Here is a 24,565-nt window from a genome sequence, read left to right as displayed (position 1 = left end):
AGAAAGCTTGAAAAATCATACTTCAATTTGCATTCAGAGTTCATCAATTCTCTCTCTGGAAGCAGATAGCATTTTTCATCAAGGGTCCTTTGAAATTGTCTTTGATCATTGTCATTGGATCAGAGTATCTAAGTCTTTCATAATTGATCATTGTTACAATATTGTTGTTACTGTGTACAATCTCCTAGTTCTGCTTACTTTTCTCTATATCAATTCATATAGGTCTTCTGGGGTTTTTCTGAAGCCATCCCTGTCACCATTTCTTATAGCACATATGCCATAACTTGTTCAGCCATTTCCCAATTGATGTTCATCTCTTCAATTTCTAATTGATGACCACCAAAAAAAAAAATCTTCTATACATATTTTTGTACGTGGAGGTCTCTTTCCGAGTTTAGAACCAGTAGTGGTATTGCTGGGTCAAAGGGCATGCTCAGTTTTATAGCACTTTGAGGATATTTCTGAATTGTTCTCCAGAATGGTGGGACAAGTTCATAACTGCACCAAGAGTGCATTAGTGTCTTCTTTTTCTTTTGATGGCTCCTTTTCCCCTTCCTGACTACTTAAGGTACGGGTTCTGAGCCAGGATTTGAACCCAGGTTCTCAGACTCAAAGCCCAGTGTTCTTTCCTCTCCCTGGGCTGCCTCCATTGTCTTAGCTCCAGGTACTATAATTCTTTGCTCTGAATTTCCAAGGTCTGGTTCTGTAAACATAGTATTTTAATACTACATTATGATCAGAGTATCTCTAGGAAGGAACTATAATATCTAGGAAGAATATCTAGAAAGAAGGAACTTCAAAGGTCTTTGGTTTCCACCTTCTTTCTCCCCATCAAGGTTCCACCCTTGTGGGACAGCCAGGTAGCACAGCAAGTAAGAGCACCGGCTCCAGTGTTGGGATGACATGTGGATCGAATCCAGGCTCAGACACTTATTACCCACCCAGAAACACCTGGCCATGTAACCTTGAGCAAGTTACTTAACCCCAATTGTTTAGGGGAGGCCAGGTGGCTCACTGAGTAAGAGCACTAGCTCCAGTGTCGGGATGACCTGGGGATCAAATCCGGGCTCAGACACTTAGCACCACACCCAGAAATAACTGGCCATATAATCTTGAGTAAGTTACTTAACCCAGATTGCTTTGGAAAAAAAAGATTCCACCCTTGATATCCCTGTCCATCCCCTCTCCACATGTGATCTCTTTCAGTGTCAGAAAAATAAGGAAGCCAGATATTTTCATTATTTTGTTCCAGATAGGGACCCAGATGTTTACTTTGCAGCCAGTCTCTCTTTGTGGGGTGTGGGCAAGGGAAGGTCTGGTCTGTAGCTGTGGCCTTAAGGCAGCCAGAATGAAGACACCTCCCAGAGAAGATCTACCCTGACTCAGATCACCATTTCTCCAGGGAGATGTAAGCACAAAAACCAGTTCTGCAAGCTTCCAAGTGACAATTTCCATAAATCCATCAGGCAGAGTACAAATTCATTTCCATAGACCCTTCTATCTGAAAGGAAGGGACAAGCAAACTGTAGTTTCAAAAATGCTATGGGATGGTGGGTCCAGGAACCCTTAGAGTCAGAGGATGAGTGGGATCATGAGGAGCTTGTCAAGGTATGCAAATGGGTGGCTAGGTGTGAATAGAGCACCAGCCCTGGAGTCAGGAGTACTGGAGTTCAAATGCGGCCTCAGACACTTAACACACACACACACACACACACACACACACAAACAACTAGCCGTGTGACCTTGGGCAAGTCACTTAACTCCAACTGCCCTCCAAAAAAAAGGTATGCAGAATATTTTCAAATAGCAATATTATCCTAGTAATAATAATTTATATCTTTCATTGTATTTCTTATGTATGTGGTAGACTCTAGAAGCTATTTCCTATCCTATTGAATTAGTGATATGGGAAGGTTTATTGAAAGCCAAGTGGTCTGTAGACCAGAAAATATTGGGAACCCCTTCCCTAAGGATTGAAGTTTAGGTGAGAGAAGAGCGGAGGACATTCAGAAAGGAGTCAGATTTTCTCCCTTGGGCTCAGGCTGGAGCCAGCAATACACATTCCTGGGCAAAGACTGAGGTAAGATTTCTATCCTCTCCTACTCCCCATCAGCATCCTTCCCTCAGAATTTTCTACCTTCTCACCTGTCTATCCCAACTTAGGCTTTGGTCCAATTATAGAATAATGAGTGATAATAATTAGTGCTTTAAATTTCATAGTGATTTAGGGTTTACAAGCGTTTTGTTTACAACCACTCTGTAGAATTATTTTCAGACTTATTTAACACATGAGGGAAACTGAGTCTAGTGAGCATGAAAGTAGGAATTTGAATTCAAGTCTCCTAACTGTTAAGTCCAAGGTTCCTTAGCTACTTCAACCACAGGCTAGGGTGGGTGAGAGAGTTCCCAGGAGAGAGAACTGGGGACTGGGGGAAGGGCAGAGCATTCATGAAAGCAAAACCAGGCATATCCCTGGGGGCAGCTGGTGTTCCCACAGATATATGTCAACTACATCATTTCTGAGGTACACAGGGGAGTTCCCATCACTCTCTAATACCTTCCCAGAGCATGTGCCTCCAGGCATTTCCCATTTCTCCTTCTCAAACTATCTTGACTTTTAACACTGCCTGGGTGGTGGAACCAAGACACATAGCTCATGAGGGATGATCGGAACCTCCACCTGGCACAGGTGGCCAGAGGAGCACTGACATATGGAGCAATACTTGGGTGGGTCCCCGAGGGGGTGGGGTGGGTGGGAGGGCAGTTCACCTTGTTCTGAGACAGAGGCAGAGATAAAGGTGGGGGAAGCTTTGAAGTCGATGAGAAGAGACTTGGAACAATGGAGAGGAGAAGTAAGCACAGGAAATTTAGAGAGAAAACATGTCAGATGGATTGCAATTTATCTTCATTTGGTTCTTCCTCACCAACTTGCTTTCCTTAATGTTATGGTAACCAGTGTAGTTTGCTTAACTGATAACTATCCCAGTCATAGAATCTCTATCACAACTTCACCAGTGACAGATGACCCCCTCTGCTCCCGTTGACATTCCCAAAGATTCTGTGTCCTTTCTTCATCACCTAATTAGCAAAGATGTTTTTATTGAGGACCCATTGTGTGCACAGAATTGTTCTAAGGAAATGGGAAAAAAAGAGATGCCATTTCTCCCCTCCATGAACTTACTATGTAGGCCATACAAATGAAACCATAAGAGAACAAGACAAGACAAGAGAAAGTTGATCCCACACCATGGGCGCTTAATTCCAATGTTGCAGAATTTTAAAGGAGTAAGTGATAAGACAAGGCTTCTTGGAGGACTTGAGGCTTGAGATGAACTGTGAATGTCAAATCTGACCTCAGACACTTAATACTTACTAGCTGTGTGCCTTTGGGCAATTCGCTTAACCCCAATTGCCCTGCCTTCTCCCCTCCAAAAAAAAAGAAGTGTGGGTAGGTTATTGGATAAAACTCTGACAGTGCTTTTGAACTGGAAAGAAGTCATCATCAAAGGTCATTATTCTGGCATCTTGTTATAAGTGAATCCCAGGATCTTTTCTTGATCAGTGTAGTGGAAAGTGCACTCAAGAGAGATTCAGAATGCCTGTGCGCCATCTTTGCTCTGCCACTCCCCAACTATATCCTTGGGAGAATCTTCCTCACTCTGGACCTCACTTGTCTCATCAATAAAGGGAAGGAATTCATCTAAGCTCTCAGATTCTTTACAGCCCTAAAATGTTGTGCTTCTATCCTATTCTTTTAAAAAATATTCTGTTTCACTGTTCTCTCCATCATGATAGTCCATTCCCTAACATCAACTTTCATCAGTATGTATGGAACTGCCTATCCATTTCCTGTCCCCCAGGTCATGGAATATTTGAAGCTTAGAGTGAACCAATCTGGGCAGATCTTCAGGGAGAAAGGCTTTGTAGTACAGTAGATGGGGCACTCACTTTACATGAGGTCTAAGGACCAGAGTTTAAATCCCAAAGCTGCAACTCATAAATTGTAGGGGGTTTGATCAATAAGTTTCCTGATAAACCCAATGATCAATGTAACCACAATTCCAAAGCCCATTGGTATGGGACTTTCTCCTCACTGTTGGAGATCAATGTCCTGAGCTTTCCTGATGGGCGGGGCAGAGGTGACTAGAACGAGAGAGCAGGCTCTTAGGTCTCTTCAGTTTCCTTCAGGTTTGAGTGTCTTCGGAGGTTTTTTCAAATCTCTTCAGATTCCATTGTTGCTTTGAGACCTTCTGACTTTCATCTTTGAGAGAAGATGGTTGATACCAACCCCACTTTAGCTTGCTGGAGGCAAAGATTTTGGGAAGAAGCTGACATAAGAGAAGCTGACCAGTCTCCATCATGCTCCTGTCTCAAGTTCACTACACTAGAGATTTTGGGTAAGCTTTTTTCTAAGTTGAGTTGAGTTACCTTACTCCCAATGGGTGAGCTCCATCACTCTATGTTGTTTGGTACATATTTTCCTATGTATACTTCCTCTGATTTCTGTTTTTCTACCAATTTGGAAAAGCGAATTTCTAGTTAATTTCTGTGTGTATTCATTGTGGAATTGATATTAAAGGGAAAGTTATCAAGCTGTAGATATAAAGCTTGGGTTCTTCCTCTAATTAATGAAATTGTGATCATGGGAATTTCACTACTTGGGAAAATCTTTCTCACTCCCAAATAGCTTGAACCTGAAAACCCTATCTGCTAATAATATTTAAGGGAACAGATAGATATAATTCTAGCCTGATATCCCCCCTCTCTGAAGAGAACAGAATGGCCTTTGGATCCAATTTTCTGCTTCCTTTCTTAGCAGGAATTCTGTCTCCCTTGGGAAAGGGTGGAGAGAAGAGGCTAGGGATATCTGTTCTGTCTCCCTGTAAGCCACCACGTTGGGGAGAGCTCATATTTCAGCAGAAAGATATCTCAAAAGGTCATTTGGTTCAAACTCCTCCTTCATTTTCCAGCCAAGTATTCCACCCAGAAAAACAAGAATTTATTAAATGCCTACTATGTGCCAGGCACTGTGCTAAATACTGAGTAAACAAAGACAGAAGTGAAACAAGCCCTGCCCTCAAGGGGCTTACATTCTAATTGAGGCGTATTTGAATATAATATAAATGAAATTTATACAGATAGACATGCACACACACATATACACATGCACAAAATGGATTCAAGGTAGTTTTTTTTGGGGGGGGACAGTAATAACAGGGGAGGAATCATTTGAAAGGCTTCATTTGCAGATGGCACTTTGAGCTGAGACTGAAGGAAATGAGGGATTCCAAAAAACAGAGTTGAGGAAGAAAATGTATTACAGAATGGGGGCAGAGGAGTGGACATGAGGAGAGGGAACTGAGTAAATGCATGTAGGTGTAGATTTAGGGTAGATGAATAAAGCAAAGCCCAGGGAAGTTTAGTGACTTGCCCAAGGTTACTTAGTTAACAAGTGCCAAAGACCAGAGTCAAACTAAGATCTGCTCATTCCAGAGCTGGCAAATGTTTCTTTCAGAGAGATATGATCAAAATCCCAACAAATCATCAAACTGATCAGGGAATGCTCTCCATCAATCCCCTGTACCCTATAGAGTATTGCAAATCCCCTGACCTCTCTGGATCTTAGTTTCCTCCTCCATAAAATGATGGGCTTGAATGAAATGATCTCTCAAGTCTCTTCTAGTTGTAAATCCTACGACTGTGTCACTTTCAAGTCTAAAGTCTGGAATGGGGACTCATCAAAGCTACACCTTCCTGCTGCAGGCTCAAGGACCACACCCTTGCACAGGACTGACCCATTGCGATTTTCCATCATCTCTGAAGTGACAGAGGGCCACTCAAAGGCAGCCTGAAGTCTGGGGAGTGACCTCATAGCCCTGGCTGGAAGTCATGGATTGATTAACTGATGGAGTGTGTGATGGAATTCCAAGAAACAGAGCTTAACGCACTTCTGGGAATGAGGAAAAGTCCTGGCCAGACCTAACCTTGTAGTGCTCAGCCTGTTAAGGGATGTGGCTTCTGCCCTTTGGACCATTACACCACTCCAGTCTTCAAGGACTTTCCATTTAAACTATTCACAGTTATTTTTCGACTTCCAGAATGGACAACAGGATTACAGACTTAGAATCAAAAGATGCTTTAGACTATCTAGTCTAACCACTTTATTGATCACATCTGAGGCCCACAGAGGCAAAGCAATAGAGGTGTGGTATCAGGATGACTTGGGGTCAAATCATTGACACTTTCTAGTTGTATGACCTTAGGCAAATCACTTAATTTCTCTGTGCCTCAGTTTCCTTATCGGTAAAATGAGAGCTGGACACAATGGTCTCTAAAGTCTGCTCTAGATCTAAATCAAGGATTTGATAACCCTATGCTCTATGACTTACCAATGTTCACATAGGGAATAAACAGCAGAGTCAGGATATAAATCTGGGTTTGGGACTAATTCCACTATATCCTTCAGAACTGGACCTGTACTCATATAGTCCCTGTTAAAATATTGACTGTGCATCACAGTGTGTGCTCTCTCCAAACCCGTGGCCCTTAGTAAAGAAAATCAAGGTTGAGATGACTTTTTAAGATGCAGGGAGAGCTATTTGAAATGTTCCATAACACTGAAGCTCTCTGAAGCTCTCTGGGCAATGGCTAACTGGTTTGCTAATGTGCCTGTTATTCCTTAGTCAGCATTTTTACCAGTCTTCCAAATGTACCACATTTCTGTGGGAATTCTGCCCAAGTGCCATCTTGTTTCTCAGCAATGTTTACACAGATGCATGGCTTAGGACCCAGCCTCAAATCCCTGTTCTGCTAGCAATATGACTATGAGGAGGGCAGCTAGGCAGCATAGTGGATAGAATGCTGGGCCTGGAGTCAGGAAGAACTGAGTTCAAATCCAGCTTCAGACCCTTACTAGCTGTGTGATCCTGGGCAAGTCACTTAACCCTCTTTGCCTCAGTTTCCTCACCTGTAAAATAAACTGGAGAAGGAAATGACAAATCACTCCAGTATCTTTGCCAAGAAAAACCCCAAGTGGGGTCATGAAGAGTCAAAAACAACAAACCATGAAAAATGAAGTGACAAAACAACAAAAGACCATAAGGAACTCTTTTCTTTGACCTCTCCATGGGTCTCAATCTTCTCATCTGTAAAATGAGGGTGTTGGATGAAATAGTGTCTAAGTTCCAATAGAGTCATATAGTCCTGAGATCCTACAATTAATACAACACTTGGGCTAATTTGTTGACCCTGTATGTGTGGAATGCCCCCAGGGAAGGTGGTTTAGGCTAGCCATGGTAGTTTTCAAGGTACTGATCATTTGGAAACTTTTGTCTATTTATTACTGAATCTGAATTATCCTTTTGTAACACCATACTCCAGAGAGACATAATCCTACCTTCTACTCTCTTTTTTTTTCTTATGTCTCTGTCTGTCTCTCTCTCTACACACAACACACCCTCCTCTATCTGCTATCTATCTCTCTCTCTCTTCTCTCTCTCTCTCTCTCTCTCTCTCTGTCTCTCTCTTTCTCTGTCTCTCTCTCTCTGTCTCTCTGTCTCTCTCTCTCTCTCTGTCTCTCTCTCTCTCTGTCTCTCTCTCTCTCTGTCTCTCTGTCTCTCTCTCTCACCTAATATTGAAATTTGTGGAAGGGGAATATTGCCCTATACACCTTAGCAAAAGTTGACCAAACAAAGGCAAGGGGTGGTAATAATGAAGACCTAAAAATTAATGCATCAGAAAGAAATTTTTTATGTATAGAAAAATGTTCTATCGCATGTTGGGAAACAATGATGTAGATATTGTCGACCTACCTGCCCAGTTAAGAAAGTAAATCATAGAAACAGACATGGAAAGAGAGGTAGAATGTTGAAACTCCTGCAGGTTTCATCTGCAACCTTCAGCCCCTCAGGCTCAAAATGCCTGAGTCATCTCTGACTTCTCCCTCTCCTCCCCCCATACATCCAGTCAATCACCAAGGCTTAGTGATTCTTCCTATAAGAGATTTCCCACATCTCTAGCCTCTCTTCCATTCCCACTGCCCCAACCCTAGTTCAGAATTGGTCTATTGGAACAACCTCCTAACCAGTCTACCCACTTTCTGTCTCTTCTTCTCCTAAACTGTGCATCATGGGCTGTGTGGATATGTGGATGTGGGTCACGGACTCTTTGGCATCTGGGTAGATCTACGAACCTCTTCTCAGAATGTTTTTTTTATAAACATTATAAACATAAAATAAAACACAAAAGCTGTCAAAGGAATCCAAATGTTTGTGGAAATAAAGATATTTGGGCAGCACCAAATAAAGATATATTTGGTGGTGCAGTGAATAGAGCACTGGCCCTGGAGTCAGGAGGACCCAAGTTCAAATCCGGCCTCAGACATTTTACACAAAATATCTAGCCATGTGACCTTGGTCAAGTCACTTAACCCCAATTGCCTACCCTGCCCCCTCCAAACAAAAGAAAAATATATATATATATATATATATATTTTTTTCCCATCCAAATTCATGGGCCTTCCTGATATTTCTTCACAGTGGAAAGGGCAGGGGCTGGAGTAGGGGGTGGGGGTGGGGGTGGGGGATTCTGAAGTCCTTAGGTTCAGAATCTCTGCTCTAAATGCGACCAGAGCAATCTTCCAACCACTCTTTTCCCCATGGTACTGTTTTACTCCCAAGCTTACAGTATCTCTCTTTATCCCAATCATATAGAGGCCAAGCCCCTAGCCCAGAACTCAAAATCTGACTACAAACTACTCCCCTATATCCTGTTTTCCCACAGTTGCTCTGTTTAAATGCTGAGAGGTTGTGAATTATACTGGTCTATGTACTTTCCCCAAAACCCTACATGCCCATTCCCATCTCGGTGTGTTTCCTCATTATCATTTTCCAGATTGGATTTCACAGTACTTAATGGCTCTGCCTCTAAGCTTACACTTAACAATACAAGGCAATGCTTGCAATTTTTTGATATGTGCGCACATCCTATGTTATCTCCACAAATAGAACATAAGTTCTTCCCAGACAAGGACCTCCTTTCTTATTTCTGTCTTTCCAGCCTCAGCATGGTGCTATGCAAACAGCAGGTGCTCAGAAACATTGGCAGTGGTGTAGATGATGGAGTCAATATCTCCTGGTGGAAGAAGATCAAATGAAATAACATTGGCAAAATGGTAGCATAGGGCAGCGCACATAGTAGGCACCTAATAAAGGCTTGCTTTTTCTCCTCTCCCTGCCCCCACCCCCCAGGACTATGCGCTAAGGCATTAAGAATGAGGCTCATCATACTCTCACTAAGGCACTGGTCTATTTATTTCATTCCCCTTACTTAAAAGCCTTTAGTGACTCCATTGCCCACAGGATTAAGAAGCAATCTCCTCAGTTTGTCATTCCAAATCTTCTGTAATCTGACTCCATTCTACCTTCTTAGATCCCTTCAGCTCCAGGTGACTCCTCCCCCTTGAATTTCTGGACTTACTCCACCTGTTCTCTCCTACATCAATCAGATTCTAATTTGTAATTATAGTTACTGAAGTTTAGATCTGGATTTGGATCCAAAAGACTTGGCTTGCCCATGTGACCTTGATGAAATTTCTTCCAAAATTAGGCCCTTGGTTTTTTCATCTTTAAACTGAGACCATGGGACTTAGATGATCTCCAAGGTCCTTAGTCCCTGTAAGCTGAATGTTGCCTTAATAAATTGAAAAAATTTTTAAAGAAGAGAATATGTCATCCTGAGTATACAGGATGCCCCCCCTCCCCCGCACTTTCTAAATGGCTGCTAACCTGAATTAAATGTATTCTCCCTCTACCCCACCCCAGATTCATTTGCATTTTAAGAGACTACAATTTATATAAAAAGAATGAATTTTTCAAGCTTCAGTGCAGGGAATTTGAAGAGATTGTTGGTGGTAGACAGAGATAGTAGGATCAACAATCAATCAATCAGCCAGTGTAAATTAAGCACCTACTATGTGCCAGGGCATGGTGCTATGAATCCAGATATACAAAGGTAAAAACTAAAAGAGTCCCTGTCTCAGGGATTTTACAGTATGTCAGGAGAGATAACATATACTTTTAGCTAGATACAAAATTGATACAAGGCTATGTGTTGGGAGTGATGCTGACTTGGAGGGAAAGTATTAGCAGCCAATGAGGTAGGAAAGGTTTCATCTACAAGTAGTACTTGAGCTGAGTCTTGAATAAAAGTAGGGGTTCTAAAGGGTAGAGGCAGGCTAAAAACCCTAAGAGGCTGATCTTCAGATTTCACTAGTGAGAGCAGCAGACAATCCTGAGCTGTGCCTCAAGCCAGTAGGACACTGGGAGCTGATAGCATGGAAAAGTGCTTCAAGGGTATCTCACCCCTGGGGCTCAATTAAGGACCCCGTGGAGGTGGGGGTCATTGTCCTAGAGGAGCTGGGGTTAAGCCAGCAGTTAGGATTCGTAGACTTTAGACGTGGAAGGGAATTGAGGAATGATCTCAACCAATGTCCTCATTTTACATGAGGAGAAACTGAGGGTAAAAGGAAAGAAGTGATATGTCTAGTTAACAAGTAGCAAAGGTGGGGTCTGGAATCCAGGGTCCCTTGCCTCTGCAGCATGTTGTTTGGGGTTGATTCTGTGAGGAAAGAATGATACCGGGTTCTCGAAGTCCTGGGAAAAGTATAGAGTCATTGACTTGGAGCTAAGTTGAGCCACGGAGACCATCTAGTATAATCCTTTTGTTTTGCAGAAAAGGAAACTGAGATCTAAGGACACAGAAGTGACTAAGGTCACCCAAGTAGCAAAGCTGGGATTCAAACCCTGGTTGCCCTGGTTCCAAATCCCAGTGCAGTAAGCTGACCTCCAGCATAGCAGGAAGCCCTGTTCCCAACTTCCTACATAGTATAGTTTCCACAGAAAACCATTCCAACTCCACAGCCCCTCCCCCATCCCTCCACACCCTATCCCCCACCCCCAATTTTGTGGTATTAAACTGGTGTCTTTTGCTGGCTTGCCAAGGGAGGGGGAGCTGAGCAGAAGGGAGTGAAGGCACTTAGATCCTTTTCCTACGCAAGAGAAATCAGCCAGGAATTAGTTTTCTTGTTAGCCTTTTTGTAGGAAGACAGACAGCCCTTTCAGCCCAAATACAATATTGTAATTGCTCATAGTCAGCTGACAGAGGTTCCCAGATGAGCTTCACTGAGGCGTCTTTCAGGAATCTGTCATGTCCTATAGCACCCGGCCCAGAGCGCTGTAAAAGTGTCTTCTTCTCTCTAAGATATTTATATAGTTGGCTGAAAGCGCTTTGCTTGTACAAACTAGAAACTATTAGATTAGACCAGCAGAGACAGCCAGAGGCAATCTTTTTAACAAAGTGAGTGGGATTCAAAGTAGGCATGGAAAGCAAATATTATTTCACTGGAAGTCTATTAGAGGGAGCTCCCTGGATAACAAATAAGTGCTTTGTTAGTTTAGCTGGGGAGAAATGCACTGGCCAGGTTGGCACCAGCTGGGTTTAAAGGTAAACGGCTTGAGAGCAAATGATAATTCAATGATAGGTGGGATGCATCAGCCAATTTGGCCTTTCCCCCTCCCCCATTTACTTATTTAAAGTACATGTCAGAGCTTAGCAGCTGAACATTTCTCCGTTTGTTTTTAAATTTCTGATTTTAATTCATGCAAACATTTTATAAACCCAATGGATCAGAAAGCAAATACTGAGTGTGAGTAAGGATGTCCATTAAATGTAGTGGCTAGTGCCTGGGGCCAGAGAGGGGGAGTCAGCGAGAAAAAGAGTGGACAATAGGGATGGCCTATGGGGGAAGGGATTAGACCTTTTTACAGGATCATGAACTCATGCAGATTTAAAGCCAGAGGGGCCTTACCAGTCATCTAGACCATCTCTTAAATTTTACAGATGAGGAAACTGAGTCCCAGAAAGGATAATTGATTTGATAAAAGTCACAAAATTCACAGGTGGCTGAGCCAGGATGCTGATAATTCAGGCTCTTTGACTCCAAATCCTGTGTGTTTCTAGAGATTTCTTAGAACAACAAGAGACCTAAGGGACCTAATTCAATATCATACCTTTATAGATTAGGAAACTGAGGCCCAGGGAGGTCAGAGAATCACAGATTTAGAGTTGGAAGGCACCTTAGAGGTTATCAGATCCAACCCTCTCATTTTACATATGAGAAAACTGCAGTTGAGGGAGTTTAAGTGACTTGTCCATGATCATACGCAGTTGGTGTCAGTGTTGGAATTTGAACTCAGGTCTTCTCATTCCCAAGTCAGCCATTTTTCTACTGTATCATGCTGCCTTTCATTGGATTTGGAGGTGGAAGAGGGCTGCAAGGCCATCAGTCTCAGGTCTTGGGTATTGCAACGTCATTATCACCTCTTCCAATTAACAGAGTTCAGGGATGCTTGAATGGCTTCCCAAGCCTTCCTTACTCGAAAATGAGAAAAACTTCCTTGTCAAACCTGGGCACATATTTCTGACTATAGTTTTGTCAGAGAAAACGCATCCTTTCATAATGTGCATGGGAGTCTGAGACATTGCAGAGAGCAGAAAGGCCTGACGATTTATTGGCCTTGGTTCTATTCTCAACTTTTCATAATTTTAGGAAAGCAGTTTCCCTACCCTAGGCCTTGATCTCCCCCTTGTATACTCATGGGGCTGGAAGGAGGGAGTACGGATAAAATTCTTTATAGCTAGGTTTCTTAATTTAGATCCCACAAATTTTAAAAAATATTTTGATAACTATATTTAATAGAATTGTTTTCTTTTGTAATTCTATGCGTTTTCTTCATTTTTTTAAAATAAAATTTATTCTGAGAAGGAATCTATACACTACACAAGACTGCCAGAGGGGTCCAGAATACACACAAAAAAGGTTAAAACCCTCAACCACTGCTCTATAGGTTTGATATATGTGAGCTGGGAACTCTGAGTCAGGACCTGGCAACTTTGGCCCAGCTATAGCAATGTCTGACCTGTTCCCAGTAGCTAGCTCTTGGTGGTGTTGGCACTAGGAAGTATCCTGGCGGAATTTTTTTTTCAACATCAAGCACAGCTCTTAATCCCTTCAAAGTACATTTGGGTCTTGTTCCTGTCTGTGAGTAAGAAGAACCTGACTAAATACACAGGCTTATTATGTTAAGGAAAAATGCTTGGCTAGATTTTGCCTGCTTCATCCTTTAGCTAAGGCTCACTGGGTGGAGCTGATTAGAAATCACCATTTAGAAACTCTCCTCTCAGCCTAGAGGCAGGGAATGATGGTAGAAGAAGGTTGTATTATGTTAGCTCTGGCTGTTTTGGTAAAAATGTTTTGTTTTGTTTTGTTTTGATGTGATGGAGGATTTAATTCCAAGAGGGAGTAGGGAGGAAGGAATAGGGGAATGATATATCTTAGAAATGACTGTGATGTCAAAAAAAAAATCATCATTTAGGTTCCTAACAGTAAGCAAACATCTGCTTAATCCAATCAACAAACTAATGATGGTGATGATGATAATAGCCAGCATTTATATAATGTTATAAGATTTTCATGCATGTTACCTCATCTGAGTTGTATAACAATCCTGTGAGAAAGATGTTATTACTATTCTCATTTTTAAGATGAAGAAATTGAAGCAGAGTTTAAGTGACTTGCCCAAGGTCACACAGCTGATGAATGCCTAAGGCAGAATTGAACTCAGGTCTTTCTGACTACAAGTGCCACCTTCTCTCCATGCCACATAGCTTCCCAATCAATCAACAGCCAATAACAATAACAGTCATCATTTATACAGCACTTTAATGTTTGAAAAGACCTTTACTAATATCTCACTTGATCTTCACTGTAACACTGGATTGTTGTTGTTGTTATTATTAATAATATTATTAATTTTATTATTATAATAACTATAGTAAATGGAAAGTATAAATATTTTTATAAAATATAAAAATAATTATTAGTATTATTATTAATATTATCATAGCATTATTATTCTCTCTATGTATCAATGAGGAAACTAAGACAATAAGATATCTTTGATTCCACTCTTTGTGCCACATCACTGTCTCTGGGGATCAGGCTTTGCACTAGACACCTGAGAGAGAAAGATAAAACTTGCTCCCCAAGAGTTCCCATTTGTCAAACCAAAACTGTGTCTACTTTCCTTCTTTTGTTGGCGAATACTACTGAGTATAGTAGGATCTCAATAAATGATGAAAATGTGTATCAGGATGACTGATGATGAGGATTATGATGATGGTTCCTTCAGTCAGTACCTTTGCACATGAATGGTCTTTGTAAGTTGGTCAATCACACACACACAGACACATTCACATACACATATAGATTAATCTGATAGAAAGAGTCATTAATGACTTCTTTCCCATCCCCACCTCATCCCCCTCCTTAGAACCTCCAGGATTCTTTGAATCTACATCTTCTAATAATTTGTAGCTTTCCAAATATCCTCAATCAGATCCCCAAAGAATAAGAAGCTACATAAGATGGTGGTAGAAGGAGGTAGTGTAGCTTTGGTCAGAATCCCAGAAGCCATGAGGAATCTAGAAAGGATCCCAAAAGATCCCAAAGAGCATCCAATTCAACCCTCTATGTACAGATGGGGAAGATGAGACTCAGAAAAGTAAGCTGCCTTCCCTAAGTCTATGCAGGATTGGCAATGTTTGGTGATTCAGTCATGTCTGATTCTTTGTGACCTCATTTTGGGGTTTTCTTGGCAAAGATACTAGAGCTGTTTCCCATTTCCTTCTCCAGCTCATTTTACAGATGAGGAAATGGAGGCAAAAGGAGTTAAGTGATTTGAAGGGTAAAGGTCACATAGTAAGGGTCTGAGGCCACATTTGAACTCAGGTCTTCCCAACTCCAGGTCCAACTACTCTCCATTTTGTCACCTCCCTGCCCCTTGTGATGCTCCAAGGGTTTTATTCATGTCAGTTACCATTATTGTTGATGCTCTCTCATTCTTATCTTTTTGATGGAGTTCAGATAGAAATATATGAGCTATGGTTGAAGAAATTGAGAATGCCTGACCAGGAGAAAGAAGACTCAGGGAGACATGGTAGATGCTTCTAAGTATTTGAAGTGTCATATGAAAGAGGAACCAGATTTGTTCCCTTTGGTCCCAGAGGCCTGACATAAGAGAATTCATTGGCTGAAAATAACAAAGAGGCAAATTTAGCGTTGATGTAAGGAAAAATATCATAACAATTAGAGCTTTCTGAAAGTGGAATGGGCTACCTAGGGAGGTTATGGGGTCCCCTTCCTTGGAGATCTTCAGGCAGAGGCTGGCCATGTCAGGTATATTGAGGCAGTTAGGTGACACAATGGACATAGCGCTGGGCTGGGAGTCAGGAAGATGGTTTCAAATCTGATCTCAGACACTTATTAGATATATGACCCTGGATAACTCATTTAATCTCTGTCCATCTCAGTTTCCTCATCTACAAAGTAGGGATAATAAAAGTACCTCACTCCCAGGGTGGTTGTCAGGATCAAATGAAGTAATATCTGTAAAATGTTTTGCAAAGAGTTATGTGGATGCTAGCTATTATTATTGTTGTTAACTATTATGTTAAAATGGGGATTCCTTTCATGTATGAGATGGACCAGATGGCTGCTGAACTCCCTCCAACTTTCTGATTTGAGGATTATGTGAAACAGTTTTGTGCTAAGTCCCTACTCTGCTTTTATCCCTTTAAATTAAATATGTTGAACACTATAGTGTATGTAAGTAAAATAAGTTTTTTGTGTAATTGGATAGATGATGTAGCATCTAGGTGGCACAGTGGAGAGTGATGACCTTGGAGTCAGGAAGACCTGAGTTCAAATCCCTTCTCAGACATTTACTAGCTGTGTGACCCTAGGCAAGTCACTTAACCCTGTTTGCCATAATCCACTAGAGAAAGAAATAGCAAATCGTTCCAGTATCTTTGCCAAGAAAACCTCATAGACTGTGTTGGCATGATATGGTACATGGGGTCAGAAAAAGTCAGACATAACTGATTCAATATTATGAATGTACCAGGCACCGTGCTAAATGCTTTACAAATATTATCTCATTTGATTCAAACAATAACCCTGGAAAGTGAATGTTATCATCTACCTATTTTAGAGTTTGGGAAACTGAGGCAAATAGATGTCAAGTGATTGGTTCAGACTCACATAGTTATTAAGTGTCCAAGGCTGGATTTGATCTCAGGTCTTCTTGACTCCAGGACCCAAGGCTCTATCCACTATGCCACCACATAGTAATGGTGACGGTGGTGAGGGCAAAGATGTTGAACAGGAACATTTTGTCCTCAACTAGCTATTGCTTTCCAGGATTCAGAGGCAGAGGATGAAAAATAATCTCTAAAAAACTCCAGTACTGGGTCTTCCAGTCATCATGTGTGTATATGCATGTGCGTGTGCATGCGTGTGTATGTGTGTGTGTATCTCTATCCCAGTCTCTGCTCACCTTTGAAGGCAATTGGGCACTTGGTGCAGTAAAGCCTGAGAGAGAACTGATGATAACCCAGTCTCTATCTCAGATCTGCCCCACCCCCAGTATCAGGACAGAGAGCACAGAGCAGGGTCCACCAGCCATGGGCCTCCCAGGTGAGAATACCAGTGATTAGAGGGGGTTAGGCTCCTGAGGGGAGGACTGGCATGTTTATTTTTTCCTTTGAATTTCTCCCAGAAAATGTAGCCTTTCTAAGTATTACTGATGTACTTTACTTTGGACTATTAATCAATGATGTTTGTAGTTTCCAGCCTTAATTTAATTAGTATGAGACCCAGCTGGTGGATAATACTAAATAATTAGTGTTTTATGTAATGGCTTATGAAGTATCATGTTTTAAAAAAAATTGATAATCACAAATTATCAGGAGAACATTCCTTCACAGCAAACTAAATGGGTAATCTTCACTAGTCCATACAGAGGGTAGATAATTTCAGTATTATGGGCAGACTGGAAAGCAGAGTGAATCTAAACTCAGGATAGTGTTTGAATCCCAGTTTCATTACCCATGTGACCTTGGGCAAGTCATTTTTTAATCCTCTTTGAGCCTCATTTTCCATATCTATAAGTCGAGGGTGATTAGATGATGTCCATTTTAACTCCAGATCCTGTGAGTTTAGACAGCCCCTTAAAGAAAAAAAGAAAGGTATAACAGTTGGATCTGCACTGGAAAGTGTCCTGTCATCACAATACATTCTCTCTATGGCTTCTTTGGAACTTGTCATGTACTATCTGTGTGTGTATGTGTGTTTGTGTGTAGGTCAGAGTTCCAATCAGGGCCTGGAATGGTAAGCCTTGGCCTAAAGAACCAAGCTATCAAATGAAGAAAAAGCTACAATCTACTTCATGGTAATAGTTTACCTGAAATTCTCCAGTCACAGAGAAAGACTCCCTCTAAGAGAAAAGACAATCATGTGACAAAAATAATTTCATGTTCCAAAGATACCACGTTCTGTAGATCTGGACATGGTTACTTGTGTATAAAAAACTATATTGCCCACTATGCTCTTCCCAGATCAAGGCTCATAGAAGCTAGACCAGAGCGGATGGGAGATGGAAGAAGGGCGATGACATTAGAGTATAGAACACAGAGCATCAAACTTGGAGAAACCTTAGAACACAAGATGTCAGAATGGTAAGGGAGCCAAGAACAGAAAATAGAGAATGTCATAGCAGAAAGGGAACTCAGAATACAAAATGTCACAGTTGGAAGGAACTTTAGAATATCGGACATACAGTACCAGAGGTCGAAGGGAATTAAGCACCTAGAATAGCAATACTTATCCTATCACGATAGGGAAAGACCTCACACACCATCTAGTACAGCTCCCTTGTTTCAAAGAAGAGGAAGTGTCCTTTAATCACCCAAAAGGGGTGCCAGAGCTGTGGACAGTGCCTGTTATTTCCTTTGATGTTCAGTCATGTCTGACCCTGTATGAGGTTTTCTTGGTAAAGATATTGAAGTGGTTTGCCATTTCCTTGTCCAGTAGATTAAAGCAAACAGAGGTCAAATACTTGCTCAGGGCCACATGGCTAGTGTCTAAAGATAGGTTTGAACTCAGGTCCTCATTACTCCAGGCCCAGTGCTTCATTCACCGAGCCACCTGGCTGCCTTCGTGTTTTGCTCGTCCCTCAGTAACCACAGGGCTACTTTTCCAGATTCCACCTTTTCTCTAGGAGGATAAGGCAGACTCAAATATTTAGTAGATTTATGACTGGGTATTGGTGAAAAAAGATTCAAGATTTATAGTAACATAACAAAGCAGTGGTTGGTCCTTCACACTAGACACTTTATAGAGGTATCAGAAATGCCCTTTCTCCCAATTTGCAGATTGCAAACTTGTTAAACCAACTGTTTCCTTAAATAATATGTTCTGCCTGGATTTCAGCCTTCAATAAATTAAAATATGTTTGCATTTTCGAAAATGTGTTTGAATTTCTCACATCCTTACAATTCAGCCAGTGTTTTATGGAGCCAGCCTTAGTCATGGGAGCACAAGATTGGCCGGAGAGTAAAATATGGCCTCCGCTGTGGCCTGGAGCCAGAGAAAAGTCATGTTTAACTGGACACTGATCAAGTTTCTTGGTCCCTGGTTATCTGACCAGAAACAGAGGGTATTAGTGATTTTCATCCACAGACATTATCATGGAAATTACTTCAGGTATAGGGGCAGAGGAAAATGTACCATAGAAGCCCTGTTGCCTCCACTATACCCACTGAAGAAAGGAAGATGGAAAAGAGCTGTTGAAGATGGAGGGAAAGGAGGAAGCCAATAGTTATGGTCTTGTTGAAAGGGTAAAAAAAAAAGATTCAAAGAATCATAGATCTAGAGCTGGAAGGGCCCTTAGAGGTCATTGAGGTCAGACTCCTCTTTTTACACAAGGGGAAACAGGCCCAGTAGTGAAGTGACCTGTCCAGAGTCAACTGGGAGTAAGTAAAAGGTAGAGCTTTGATCACCTTCTATCACAGCAGGTCAGCACCTGCTCTCCAAATGATTACTTAGACAGTTACCAAGGGGACGAGGAGTTTCTGTGAATTGCCCAGAATCATACATCTTGTATGCATTCAAAGCTGGCTAGACATTATTGCATTCTGCTTACACATGAAAATACACGTGTGTATACATATATGCACAAATGCACATAGACTTATACACATGTTTGTCTGATATGTCATCTATATATGTATGTAAATATACATACATGTATATTCCATAAAATTTTGTTAAGTACCTACTATATGCCTGATACTATGCTAAGCAATGGGGATAAAAACATGAAAAAAAAAGATAGTCCCTACTCTTTATGAATTTACAATCTAATGGAGAAAGACCACACACAAAAGGAACCTGAGAGAAGGGAGGAAAGAAGAAGGAATATATGTGTGTGTTTATGTTGTTGTTGTTAAATCATTGCCGTGCGTCCAACTCTGGGTGATCCCATTTGGGATTTTCTTGGCAAAGATAAGGAATGATTTGTTGTTTCCTTCTCCTTATTTTACAGATGAGGAACTGAAGTAAAGAGTGTTAAGTGAGTTGCCCAGGAAGTATCTGAGGCTGGATTTGAACTCGGGAAGACGAGTCTTCCTGACTACAAGCCCAGTGGTCTATCCACTGAGCTGCCAAGTTTGTGTCCCCTCCCATCTGACATACACACATGTATGTATGCATGTACTGTCATATATAAACACACGTATTTATACGTATGTATGTGCATTCATATATGCACGTGCCGGTGTACATGTGTGCATGTATACATATACATTTAAATATGTATATAGGTATCATGACATAGTGACTTGGACACATGTGTATATGTAAATTAGAGTTTACATATGCATATGTGTGGATTAGAATTTGAAGGATAATAATAGTTAACCTTCATATAGCACTTACAGACATGGTGCTAAGTGCTTTACAATTATTACCTCATTTGATCCTCACAATAACTCTGGGATGTGGGTGCTATTATTATCCCCTTTTTACAAATGAGGAAACTGAGGCAAGCAGAAGTTAAGAGATTTGCCCAGGGTCACACAGCTAGTGAGTGCCTGGGATGAAATTTGAACTCATATCTTTCTGACTCCAGGTCCAGCTCTCTAGCCAATGTGCCACCTAAGACTCTAGTCCTACCTTCTCATTTTATAGAGCAAGAACCTGAGGCCAGGGGAGGGGAAATGAATTGATCAAGGACATATAAGATAGATAGATAGATAGATAGATAGATAGATAGATAGATAGATAGATAGATAGATAGATAGATAGATAGATAGATGGATGGATGGATGGATGGATGGATGGATGGATGGATGGATGGATGGATGGATAGATAGATAGATAGATAGATAGATAGATAGATAGATAGATAGATAGATAGATAGATAGATAGATAGATAGATAGATAGATAGATGGATCCATCTATCTATCTATCTATCTATCTATCTATCTATCTATCTATCTATCTATCTATCTATCTATATCTTGTTAAGTAGTAAATAAAGCTGGGGTTCAACTCCTCTGACTCCTATGGTCTTTCCGTTCCTGCTCTATATGTGATACTTTAGTAACAGAATCTTGCAACCTATCTTTGTGGGTGAAAACTTGAGACCACTAGAATGCCTGCAGCTAATTAATGCCTCTAAGGTGCTTTTAAATCCAGGGATGAAAGGGAAGGCATACAGCAGCAAATGCCAAAGGTTAGTGATTTAAAGTCTCTCTAATCCTTTCAGACAGTGCTGGAATGAGGACAGCACTGGCTCTTGCTTTTAGCCTTCTGAAACTGTCTGTCAGTCTGTCTATTGGACAGGTAGCAAGTTGCTGCCCTTTCCCCATTTCTTCCCTCCTCTCCACCCCATCCACTTTCCTTCCCTCATGTTCTAGCCCTGTGATGGAAACCATTCTTCCCCACTGCAGGAAGCAGGGACCCTTCCCTTGATGCAAGGGATTGAAGGTGGGGAGTGGGGGATGTTCACTGACAGAGGCTCACAGCCAGTTAGAAATTCAAATCCATTTGTCTTGGCTTGTAGAAGGGATTAAAAAAAAATCAGCTGCTCCTCCCCTTCATCCAGCTGGATGAGTCTGTTCATATCAGCCTCTGGCAGGCTCTAATGATCTTAATGCAGCTCTGATCTATCCAGGCCAGCAGCAGAGCCTGATGGAGCCCAATGATATATTGTAATCTTTACTGCCCTATTACTCCCATTCTCTCAAGTGCTTCTCCAGATCGATGGCAGAATTCCTCCAGTTTAGTGGCTGCATGGCGGGCACTGGGGCCTACCCAGATGCTGCTGAGCAGACCTTCCCAGCTCTGCCTCCATTCCACTAGCTAGTTGGGGTCAGCCAATAAATAAATAAATAAAAGGGGGAAAAAGCTGCAGCAAATCTGACTTAGATCTCCTTTCCCGCTGAGCTACCAGGCTTCTGCAACCACTGCCCACTAAGATGTCCCTCCACAACTGTAGAGTAAAGGTTTCTGTGAAGCTTCCTTGGGATGGTGCAGAAGTGAGCCTATGCCTTTGCCTGCTTTCTCTTGGGCTGGGGAGCTGAGGTGGCATATCAGTTTACACTCCCTTGGCCATCTGGGGTGGGAGGGGTGAAGGAATTTTGGAAGACATAAGCTATTCTCAGAAAGGAAAGGCAGATGCCAGGGAGGGAAACATAGAGAAAGACACCAGAGAAAGGTTAGAAGGTTAGACCCCAGCTTCCAAAGCCCTGACTACAAATTTCTAAGAAGTACTCAGTTAGGGATGGGGCAAGACCAACTGAGGAACCTTAGCAAGCAGCCATGGAGCCTTGTAAACATCTGAGAGCCTTGCCAAATTTGGGGAAACCCAAGGAAACTTGAAGACTTGTGGAATTTGGGGGACCTAAGGAAAAGAACTTAGAAATCATTTAGTATAACCCCTTCACTTTCCAGGCCTGTATACAGAAGGGAATAAGTTGCCCACAGTTACAGGGAGGTGGGATCAAAGTCAGAACTTGAACCCAGATCCAAGGATTCTTTTCATTACACCCTACTCCTCATACTCTAAGAGAAATGGAGAATCTTGTTAACTAACCGCTGAGGAAGCTCAGCAAACCCAAGAGAACTGTTGAATCATGATTGATAATAGACATGGGGCACAGAGACTTTCAAAAGGATAGTCCTTTATTGCTGGAAAACTAGTCTGGGCAAAATGCTGTCCTAGCAATCAGAGCAACCTGGTTAAGGAATAAAGAACCTATTGGAACCCAGGGAAAGCACAGCACTAACATTGCACCACAGCTCCCCCTGGTGCACCCGATAGACACCACGTCCACAACTGGAGAAGAAACCCATCACCCACTGCAGAACCTTGCTTACAGCTAGAGATGCTCACTACCGATCCCTTCGGTTAGGAAGATCAGTGAATATTGGTGCGTCAATAGAAGAGGACTCTGAGTTCACCCATTGTCTCTGGAAAACATGTCTAGGACTGCTAAGGATTAGTTTGCAAGATGGTGGGACGTGGTGTCTACAGCGGGGAGGTGAGCTTCTCCCTTCAAGGGCTTCTCAATCCATTGGGCAAGTGAACCTTGATACTGAAAAAGGAGAGAAATCATTGTGGTTCCATGGATTCTCAATGCCATGCTCAAGATCATATCTGTCCTAATGGATCCTGGGATCTACAATTTATTCTCCTTTGTCTCTTTGTACTGTTGCTACACTTATCTTCTTTCTGCGTGGATCTGATCATGGCATTTCCCACCTTAAAAAACAAAGTATAAACACATGTATATGTATAGGCATGTATCTGTGCATACATATATGTACAAAGTGTGTATGCATATTGTATGTATGCCCACATGTATGTGTACGTGTGTGTAATCTCCACTGACTATTGCATATATTCATTCACTCAAAGTTTAAAGTTCAAACTATTTCACTTTGCATTCAATGCCCTTTACAATCTGGTGCCCTCCTACTTTTCTAGCCTTATTTCAAATTTTTTCACTCAAACCAGTCATGGTGCTGACAAACTAGGCTTTTCTTGATCTCTGAACATAATGTGTACTTGCTTCTCTTCTTGCCTTTGCTGGAATTATCTTTGTTGATTAAATCTCTATTCATCTTTAAAACTCAATTCAAATGCTCTCTCCTTCATGAAGTCTTTCTTTATCCTCTTTAATTATAAAGATCTTCCCCCTCAGACCTTAGTTATATGATAGATTTAAAGTCAGAGGACCTGGGTTTGAATTCTAGCTCTGACTTTTACCACTGGTATGACCAGGGAAGAGATGTTCCCTGTGCCTGGGCCTCAGGATCCATATCTAAAGAATGCAGGGGTCAGACTAGATGACCTGTGGGGTACCTTTTCACTCTGTTTTTTCCTTCCTCATCTTTGTCTATAGAACTCATGGATTTTGCTTGTTTGTTTTTAATATCTAACACAAGGGACACTACCTCTAGGTAGAAAGGTTTCCTTGATCCCCCTGGTTGGTAAACCTGCCTCCTCAGACCTGACCTCCAATGATTTCCATTTCTCTAGTATACTTAGCAAGTCATTTTTTTTTTAGGGTCAGTCATATGCCCCTACCAGAGTGTGAGTTTTGAGAAGGCAGGGCCTTTGTTTCATCTAAATGGCACATCAACCCCGATTCATCCCACAATGATCTGCATATAGTAGGCATTTAATACATTTAAAATAATGAATTAATGTCATTGAATCCTTTGTTACTCAAGGCCTCCTCAGTCCTCATTTTGCTTTCCCAGGGAGTCTAATTTATGATTGAATAATAACCAAAGTCACAAAACCACTTTTTATTCTATTTCAGAAACAAGAACTGAGTGCTCTACTGGAAGCAGGCTGTTGTGTCTGGAGCTTCCAAGAAAGAGAGATGATGAAAATATACTTCCTGCCCTCACAGAGATTTCAGTCTAAAGGAGGGTGAATTAATGGTAGCTTCTCTTCGGCTGTCTCCATTGTCTAGGAGCTGGGGCTCCGGTGGGAGCTGCTGATTTGTGGCTGCAGACAGCGAGGGTCTGGAGGGGGAAACAGGAAGAGTGATGCTGCCCAGAAGCCCTGGAAGACAGAGCAGGAAAGACACAATGTGTGCCCAGCACATACATGGCCCCAGAGGCCACAGCCCAGGAGCAATGAAGTTGTGTGTCAGCAGGCCTTTCCTTATTTCATTAAGGAAATGATGAGAATCTAAACTCCAAGAGCTCTCTCGCCTCCTCTTTTAGATCTTTTTTTTTCCATTTTGAAGAAAGATTGAAATGAAAATAGAAACAGACAAGGGATTTAATAATGTGACTTCCCAATGAAAAAAACAACTAACCTGGAAATGAATTTATGCCACTCGTAAGAATGCAAAGAAAAACAATTAAAATAAAGAGAAGGAAAATGGACATAGATGGAGCTTCAAGATACAAGAGTAATCCAGTTACTGGGGCAGGGAGGGGGGGACCAAAGAGCACATGTTTTTTTTTGCCAGGCATTAATTCATTAAATGCCATTGACTTTGCATGCTTTCAGTCAGTGCACCTCTCTGGGCCTTCTGATCTTTAATGCACAATGGCCATTTCCTACTGGCCCCTGCCCTTG

General features: G+C 41.7%; 1 long non-coding RNA gene across 3 annotated transcripts; it reads left to right on the top strand.

The window, feature by feature from the left end:
• The first annotated feature begins 1,487 nt into the window (after positions 1-1,487).
• LOC138142479 (uncharacterized) lies at positions 1,488-24,365 on the top strand. Of its 3 annotated transcripts, none has more exons than XR_011163434.1 (4): positions 1,488-2,080; positions 4,227-4,397; positions 19,503-19,657; positions 23,793-24,365. It is a non-coding gene; the product is annotated as an uncharacterized lncRNA (long non-coding RNA). The 3 variants fall into 3 exon arrangements; XR_011163436.1 differs by having other exon boundaries at positions 4,189-4,397; XR_011163435.1 differs by lacking the exon at positions 19,503-19,657.
• Positions 24,366-24,565: the final 200 nt, after the last annotated feature.

The sequence above is a fragment of the Petaurus breviceps genome, unplaced genomic scaffold, assembly GCF_028583685.1.
Source record: "Petaurus breviceps papuanus isolate PSGF00001 unplaced genomic scaffold, PetGlider_PUasm1.0 90591, whole genome shotgun sequence".
Taxonomy (NCBI): Eukaryota; Metazoa; Chordata; class Mammalia; order Diprotodontia; family Petauridae; genus Petaurus; species Petaurus breviceps.
This window is presented reverse-complemented; position numbering and strand designations above follow the sequence as displayed.